The following is an 8,259-nucleotide window of genomic DNA, read 5'->3' on the forward strand; positions in this document are numbered from 1 at the left end:
ATCCATACACCCACCCACCTCATCCAATCAGTTCACAGATATTGTCAGGCTCCGGCCATGCCCACGACAGGTCTAGGCTGCGGGCACACAGGGGCAGGCAAGACAAGCAAAGACCTTGCTCTTGAAGTTTACAGTCTAGAGAGGAGGAAACCGTGCACAAGCAAACAAAAAAAACCCAGGAAGCTCATGCAGCACCGTGAAGGGAATGAAGCAGGGCGACATGCATGAGAGGGTGACAGGGGAGGGTTCCTTAGCTGGGAGGGGCAGGGCAGTCCTCTCTGAGAAGGTGACCTTTGAGCTAAGACCTGAATGACAAGAAGGAGCAAAGATCTAGGGAAGAAGAATCCCAGGGAGCGGGTGGGACAGCCAGCTGTGCAGAACCGAAGGTGTGCCCAGGGGCTTGGGGTGCAAGCAGTGGGGATGGGGTGGGACAGGTGGGCAAAGTCCAGGACCACTCACAGCAGCACCACACAGCATAAGGGCCAGCCAGGTGAGCAGAGGGCCAGCTCAGTGGCCGTCCAAATACCTGGGGAATATGAATGCAATCCACATGCCAGAAAACTTTATTATACTGCTATTTTTAAAAAATCTTTAATGTCTTTTTTTTTGTATCATTAATCTACAATTACATGAGGAACATTATGTTTACTAGACTCCCCCTATCACCAAGTCCCCCACCGACAACCCCCATTACAGTCACTGTCCATAGGCGTAGTAAGATGCTGTAGAATCACTACTTGTCTTCTCTGTATTGCACAGCCCTCCCCGTGCCCCCCCATTATACATACTAATCATAATGCCCCCTTTCTTTCCCTTCCCTTCCCACCCCTCCTACCCAGTCCCTTTCCCTTTGGTAACTGTTAGTCCATTCTTGGGTTCTGTGTTTCTATTGCTGTTTTGTTCCTTCACTTTTTCTTTGTTCTGATACTTCACATATGAGTGAAATCATTTGGTACTTGTCTTTCTCTGCCTGGCTTATTTCACTGAGCATAATACCCTCTAGCTCCATCCATGTTGTTGCAAATGGTAGGATTTGTTTTCTTCTTATGGCTGAATAGTATTCCATTGTGTGTATGTACCACATCTTCTTTATCCATTCATCTACTGATGGACACTTAGGTTGCTTCCATTTCTTGACTATTGTAAATAGTGCTGCGATAAACATAGGGGTGAATATGTCTTTTTCAAACTGGGCTGCTGCATTCTTAGGGTAAATTCCTAGAAGTGGAATTCCTGGGTCAAATGGTATTTCTATTTTGAGCTTTTTGAGGAACCTCCGTACTTCTTTCCATAATGGTTGAACTAGTTTACACCCACCAGCAGTGTAGGAGGGTTCCCCTTTCTCCACAACCTCGCCAACAATTGTTGTTGTTTGTCTTTTGGATGGTGGTGATCCTTACTGGTGTGAGGTGATATCTCATTGTGGTTTTAATTTCCATTTCTCTGATGACTAGCGATGTGAAGCATCTTTTCATGTGTCTGTTGGCCATCTGAATTTCTTCTTTGGAGAACTGTCTGTTCAGTTCCTCTGACTATTTTTTAATTGGATTATTTGCTTTTTGTTTGTTGAGGTGCATGAGCTCTATATATTTTGGATGTCAACCCTTTACCAGATCTGTCATTTATGAATATATTCCCCCATACTGTAGGATGCCTTTTTGTTCTATTGATGGTGTCCTTTGCTGTACAGGTTTTCAGCTTGATATAGTCCCATTTGTTCATTTTTGCTTTTGTTTCCCTTGCCTGGGGAGATATGTTCATGAAGAAGTTGCTCACGTTTATGTCCAAGAGATTTTTGCCTGTGTTTTTTTCCTAAGAGTTTTATGGTTTCATGACTTACATTCAGGTCTTTGATCCATTTCAAATTTACTTTTGTGTATGGGGTTAGACAGTGATCCAGTTTCATTCTCTTACATGTAGCTGTCCAGTTTTGCCAGCACCAGCTGTTGAAGAGGCTTACACTGCTATTTTAAAGCTTCTGTAATTTGATTCCCAAATACTCTCTTAGAACCATTTCAATGGCTGTGGGTCAAGTGCAGTAGTCTGGCTTGGGCTCAGCCTGGGCTCTGCCTCGCCTCCTCACTCCCTTGGACTTCCATCCTTAACGGGGACTACATGGCCTCTTCCAGTGAGGAAGTGTGGGTGCTCGTCTGCTCACGTGACAGTTGAAGGCTCCTGTCTGCCGGGCCTGGTCAAGTGTTGGCGGATAGTGGTAGAGACCCACTGCCTCTAACCTCATGGAGCTTACAGTGTCAAGGGCATCTCTGGGGACAGAGGATTCTTGGAGCAGGGGCAGAGATCCCTGGTGCTGGCTCAGAGCTCCATGGTGGGGAGGTCCTTGCATTTCTCGCCTTGCCAGGCAGCTTATAAGGGCATGGCAAGTGGGTCAACAGCTTCCCCCAGGCTTAATAGGACCCTGCAGATTCCCAGATCCATCAGGAAAGAATGGAGGTGTGGAATGGCATGGGTGCCCATTTCCCTTCCTGTCGCACCTGAGCTGCTGGTTGGGAAGCTGGCTGGGTGCTTGGTTGAGGGAGGTGGTGGTCCTGTGCAGGGGATCTGTTTGCTAGTATGGATAATCCTGAGTGGAGGAGGCCTATCCAACGGAGGTTTTGGTATTCAGGAATGGAACCCAAGAGATGGGGAAATTGGGAAGATCTTAGGGGGTCTGGTTCTCAGCCTGGCTTAGGGACTAGTCTGATGCCACATGGGGGCATTGTCCCCCCTTCCACGAGAAGCACCCCGACTGCAGAGTGAGGGCTGAGAGGAAGGTCACTCCAGTCAGCACTTCCAGCACGGGCATTCCGGGATTAGATGCCTGGGTACGGCAGGAATGGTGCGGGGAGGGTGTCCCCCAGGACCCGCAGCAGGGCGGGAGGAGGCCACACCACCTGGGTCAAGGGTGAGCCCTCAGCAGACACAGTGGATACTCGGTGGATGCCATTTCTGGAGCGTTTCAAGACCAAGAGAGACCCTGCATCCCCAGAAATACTCAGGGTCTGGAGTTTGGGCAGGTAGACCTTTTACTGACTTGCAGTTAGATGGTGGGCTCCATTAAGACAACATAATTTGGGTCTTCATGTGGCCTCATTTGTATTCCTGGAGAGTGGACCCCGAGGATGCATCCTTGTGTAAGGTGGATTGCACGTGTAAAAGCAGCCTCTGACATTTATGCAGCCATGCCAGCACCAGGAAGCAGCTGGGTCTGTTAGGCCGCTAGCGGCAGGGGCTAGGGGCTGATTTCAAAGTGCAAAAAGGAGCATGGAGAGCCTTCATTCCGTGCCAGAGGTCTGCAGACTGCTGGCTCTCAGTGCCTGTTATCTGGTGCTGGGATTCGAGCTCTGATTCAACGGTTCTGTTGAGAAGGGGCCCTCTTCTGCACACCTGTGATGCTCAAGGAGGCACTGCCAGGATTCTGGAGCAGGAGGGAGGGACCCCGTTTGCAGGGCATCCCTTTGTACCAGACACTGCGTGGGATGTCCCTCCATGGTTTCATTGTGTTCACATCAACTCCGCCAGGAAGTCAGTGTCACTCTGTTCACAGGGGAGGGCTTGCAGCCCCAAGAGGGTCCACGGCCAAGGGTACTTGGCTATGAGAACAGAGTGGACACTATGTAGAGGGCTGACACTTCACCTCCCAGGGCTTCTTTTGAGACCAGTTGACATGAAGTTGCTTCGTTCTGGTTATTCACAGTCAGAGGCCGGAATGGGGCCGGTGGTTCTGTATTGAGTGGCAAACCCTGAGAGAATGATTTTTGGAAAACCAACTCCCAGCTCGGGCACTGCAGAGAGCAAATGAGTTCATGACTAACGGTCTTGAACATGGGTATGAGATTTTACAAAAGAGTACACTGTATTTTTCCCAAGGCCAAAATATAATTGCTCAGACATTGAACAGGCGTGTTTTCAAAAAATGGATTGCATTTGCAAGCAGCAGAGAACAGTGTTCTTTTCATTTTTTTTAAAAAAAACTCTTTTACATGGAAAATCAATTTAAAGTGTAGATGTGTGTTTATTAACCTGGATTCCTAGAGAACAAAGCTACTTTGTTGGTCGCAGGCAAATGAAACCCACAGGCGTCTGCTTTTGGGAAGGTTTTGCCATGGTTTCGATAGACCACTTTGCAAATAATAAATTACTAAGCCCCCAAAGCTGCTAGAGGCCACTAAACAGAAGTTTATGAGCAAGGCCTGGGGCAGCGGCTGGCTCAGTTGGTGGTGGCCGGATGTTAAGGAGACTTAGAGCCTTGATGTACCCCAGGGTCCAGTTAAATTTAATAGAGTTAGAAACCCCTCCCCCCCCAACCACTGAGTGTACCTAGGATTCATGCCTGTAACTTTGGTCACCGGAGCCTATAGGGACATTGGAGGAGGTGGAGGGAGGGAGAAGCATGGGTGTTCCATGCAAACCCTTCTCTATCACTGTGAAAGCAATTGGTGTGTATGCATTTTTCAACCTTTCTGTATGAAGGCCTGCGTGGACCAGCCCCACAGGGCAGAGTAGCATCTGGTCATAGAGCCAGAGCCGGGGTGAAGGGCGCCTCTTTGGTCTCAGCTGTGGCACGCTGGCCTAACTAACATCTCTGAGCCAGGACACTAGCACAAACACCCTTCACACACCCACACCTACACGTTCACAAGTCATAAATGAAGTGACCTTGACAAAAATACCTTTGTGATGATTTGGAAGTCCAGGGTTAATGATTCTTGAATTCCTGCCAACCTGTCCCACAGTATGGCAGCAGGGGGAGAGCCGAGCTAACATGGCCCCTGTCCCTTCCCAGACCTGGTTCCATCTTGTGCCTGTAGGAGTTCTGAGCACAGTATGTGGACACCCCAACCTTTATTCACACGCCCCACCTACACCCACTGCCTGGCCACCGGGTCTGCCTTGGAGGAGGGATGCTGGGAAGAGGCTCACCCCTGGGCAGAGAATCCTGGGGTCCTGAGCACCCAGAGAATGTTCTGGAAGAGGCGCTGGTTCTGGGTGTGTGTGTGCCCTTGGCCCCACTGATTCTTCACCCCAGGAAGAAAAGCAGAAAAGGACGAGGACTGGAAAATGCCGCTAAAGCTCCGACCCAAGACAGGGGTACGTTGCCCAGATCTGAGGGCTGTGTCATCACAGTAAGACCAGCTCCTTTGGGATGCTGCCGAATCCTCTGGTCATCAGATCTTAGGAGAACAAGAGAGTGAGAAAAGATATTTTGGTGGTTTGGACTTTCCCAAAGGGGTCCAAGATGTTGGATTTGAGGCTTACGAGAAACTCACCCCAGGTACCCAGCAAGTACAGGCTGCTCTTCCTGGAGCCCAGCTCAGAGCCCCAAGAAATGTGCCACTCCATTCTCCTGGCCTGAGAAGGCAATGCAGTGGATGGAGAGAGGGTGTCCAGGGGTCAAAGCACCTGTGGCCAAATCCCCGTCTGTCACATACTGGCTGTGTCCTTGCCAGGGGCATTAATCCCAGAACCAAACCAGTTCTCTCAATAGCCAAGAGGTGGTGATGGATCCGTAAAGGGGAGGTGATGATGCAAACTGCCTGTTGAAGGTTTGCTTTATATGTCAAGGTGGTTGGGCCATAGCGCTCAGTCAATGTGTGGTCAAACACTATTTGGATGTTTCTATAGGGTGGTTTTAGAGGAGATTATTTAAACCAGTTGACTCTGAGTAAAGCAGATTTCCCTCCATAATGTGGGTGGGCCTTATCAAATCAGTTGAAGGCATTTAATGGTGCAAAAGACTGGCCTCCCGCAAGCAAGAAGAGGAAACTGTAGAGTGGCCAGCGTCTGGACTTGGACTGCAACATCAGCTCTTTCCTGGGTCTCCAGGTTTTGGACTTGGGAGCCTCCACAACTGCATGAGACAATCCCTTAAAATAAATCTCTTTCTGTATGTGTATATACACAACCTATTGGCTCTAGTTCTCTGGAGACCCTGATAAAAAAAAATGCAGAGTTTGTAAGCTGCATAATGGTGTGGCCCAGGGTTCAGCACAGGAAGTACCCTCAGTACACATGAACTATTACCATAAAACTGGGAGCAGGCTTTGGAGTCCAACAGCCACAAATCCATTCCGGCTCTGCCATGTCCTGTCAGTTACCCACCTTCTCTGAGCCTCAGTTTCCTCATCTATAAACCTGGGATACTATATATAGCAGCTTTCACCCAGAGTTGTAGGGATGCTTAAATAAAGCTCCTGTTTGGAGCGTTTCCAGTGCATTGCCTGGAATTAATTTATATGCTTTTTCAACCGATACGCTTACTATGTGCCAAACACTATGCTAGAGGCCTGGGACACAAGGGCCTGTGATCCTGCCCTCAGGGAGCTCAGGTTCAAGTCCAGAGAAGAGACAATAAACAGGTAAGAAAGAAGTGGGGGGCATTTCACACCATGTACATGCTGCGCAGAAAATAGTACCAGGTGGTGTGATGAGAATAATTCTGGGGAGGTAACGTCTGTGATAAATGACACCTGTGGAGATCTGGGTAAGGGACACTTCTGGTGTGGAGGAGGCCCCCACCTGGTATGTAGCGTTGCCCTTCTGGTTGAACTTGAACATACGGCAGGCCCAGGGGCACTGAACCATTGCCTACTGTTCGTGAAACGCCACTTCTCCAAAGGCGTTTCTCCTGGTCGGGACGTTTTCTTGGACTTGACTGCAGGTGCCCTCATGTCCCCAACATCTGGAGTGCTTCACAGGCTTTATGTTCACGCAGGAAAGGTTCCAGCTGGCAATATTTCAAAGCTCTCCTTCTTCCCCAGAAGCAAGTTCATCCCCCAACTCAGTGCAGCTGGCACAATGATGGGTGGTGGGTGCCCAGCAAGTCCTGGTTGCCCGTCCCCAGCTACCCACTCACTCCGGGCATGACCACTGGCTCCTACACTGTGCGGGGCTTGTGCCTTCTAAGGAAACCACGACTAGGAGGAAGAAAACGGACTCATTAAGTGAGAATTCATCCACTGGAACCTATTAGAACAAGGCTCTGGTACTATTTCTACCACTTGGGGCACCACCTCCCTAGGGTTTGGGAGAAAAAGAGACTTTGGCGGGGGCCCAGCTGGATCCAGGGCCTCTGTGTCCCTGGGAGGGTGTTCCTGGGGGTGGGGACCAGAGACTGTGATGAGAGGCAGTGATTCCAGCCCCACTCAAGTCTCAGCCGAGTGCGTGGCCCGGCCGGGGAGGTGCCGAGGTCAGACTGCTCCATGTCTCAGCCTCCCAGCCGCAGAGCGCCGACGCCCTCCACGAGCTCTCGGTCTTCCCTCTGGAGCTCGGCGCCAGCGGACCGCCTCTCTCCCGGCTGACAACATTCTCCGGGAGACTTCCTCCACGTTAAGGGGCAACGGGAGGCTGGAGCCCTTGGGCATTCAAGCAGCACCTGGCACGGGGTGGCCAGTTTGTTTGCTGATTCTGTTTCCTCAACGGAAGCATTACCCACACGGAGGGCAGGGCCCACAGGGGGGGATCCCTCAGGTGTGAGGTTGCCATGCAGTCTGGGAAGGTGCCCCCCGCCCAGTGACAGGGAACAGTCCCTCTGAGCTAGGGCCCCCCGGGGCCAGCTATGCTGCAGGCTACAAGGGGTGGCGGGGAGTCTCCTCAAGGGCAAAGTGGGGAGAGTGGAAGAGAAGGAGAGGAGGGAGGGAGAAGGGAGGCAAAGAGGTGAGAGAAGGAGGAGGTGGGATTCAGCTCAAAGCCACCCATTCAGAGGCCTTCCCTGATGTAATGGCTAATCTGGTGTATCATCTGTATTTGGTCATAGGGCGCCCAGATATTTGGCTATACATTTCTGGGTGTGTCTGCGGGGGTGGTTCTGGATGAGACTGGCATTACAGTCTGTAGACTGAGTAAAGCAGGCTGCCCCCCCCAGTGTGGGTGGGCAGCGGTCCATCTGCCGAGGGCCTGACGGAACCCAGAGGCAGAGGAAGAGAGGCTTCTCCTCCTCTCTCTCTCTCTCCTTGCCTGACTGCCAGGCTGAGGCTTCTGCCCTCAGACTGGAGCTCAGACTATTGACTGTTCTGGTTCTTAGACCTTTGGACTCGGACTGGAGCAACGCCCCTGGTCTTCCTTGGGTTTCTATCTGGGCACCTGAAGATTGTGGTACCTCTCAGCTTCCATAATCACATGAGCCAGTTCCTTATAATACAGATACACAGGTAGATAGATAGATAGATAGATGATACCTAGATAGATAGATAGATAGATAGATAGATAGATAGATAGATGATACCTAGATAGACAGACAGATAGATAGATAGATAGATAGAC

This window comes from Manis javanica, chromosome 4, assembly GCF_040802235.1.
Source record: "Manis javanica isolate MJ-LG chromosome 4, MJ_LKY, whole genome shotgun sequence".
NCBI classification, from domain to species: Eukaryota; Metazoa; Chordata; class Mammalia; order Pholidota; family Manidae; genus Manis; species Manis javanica.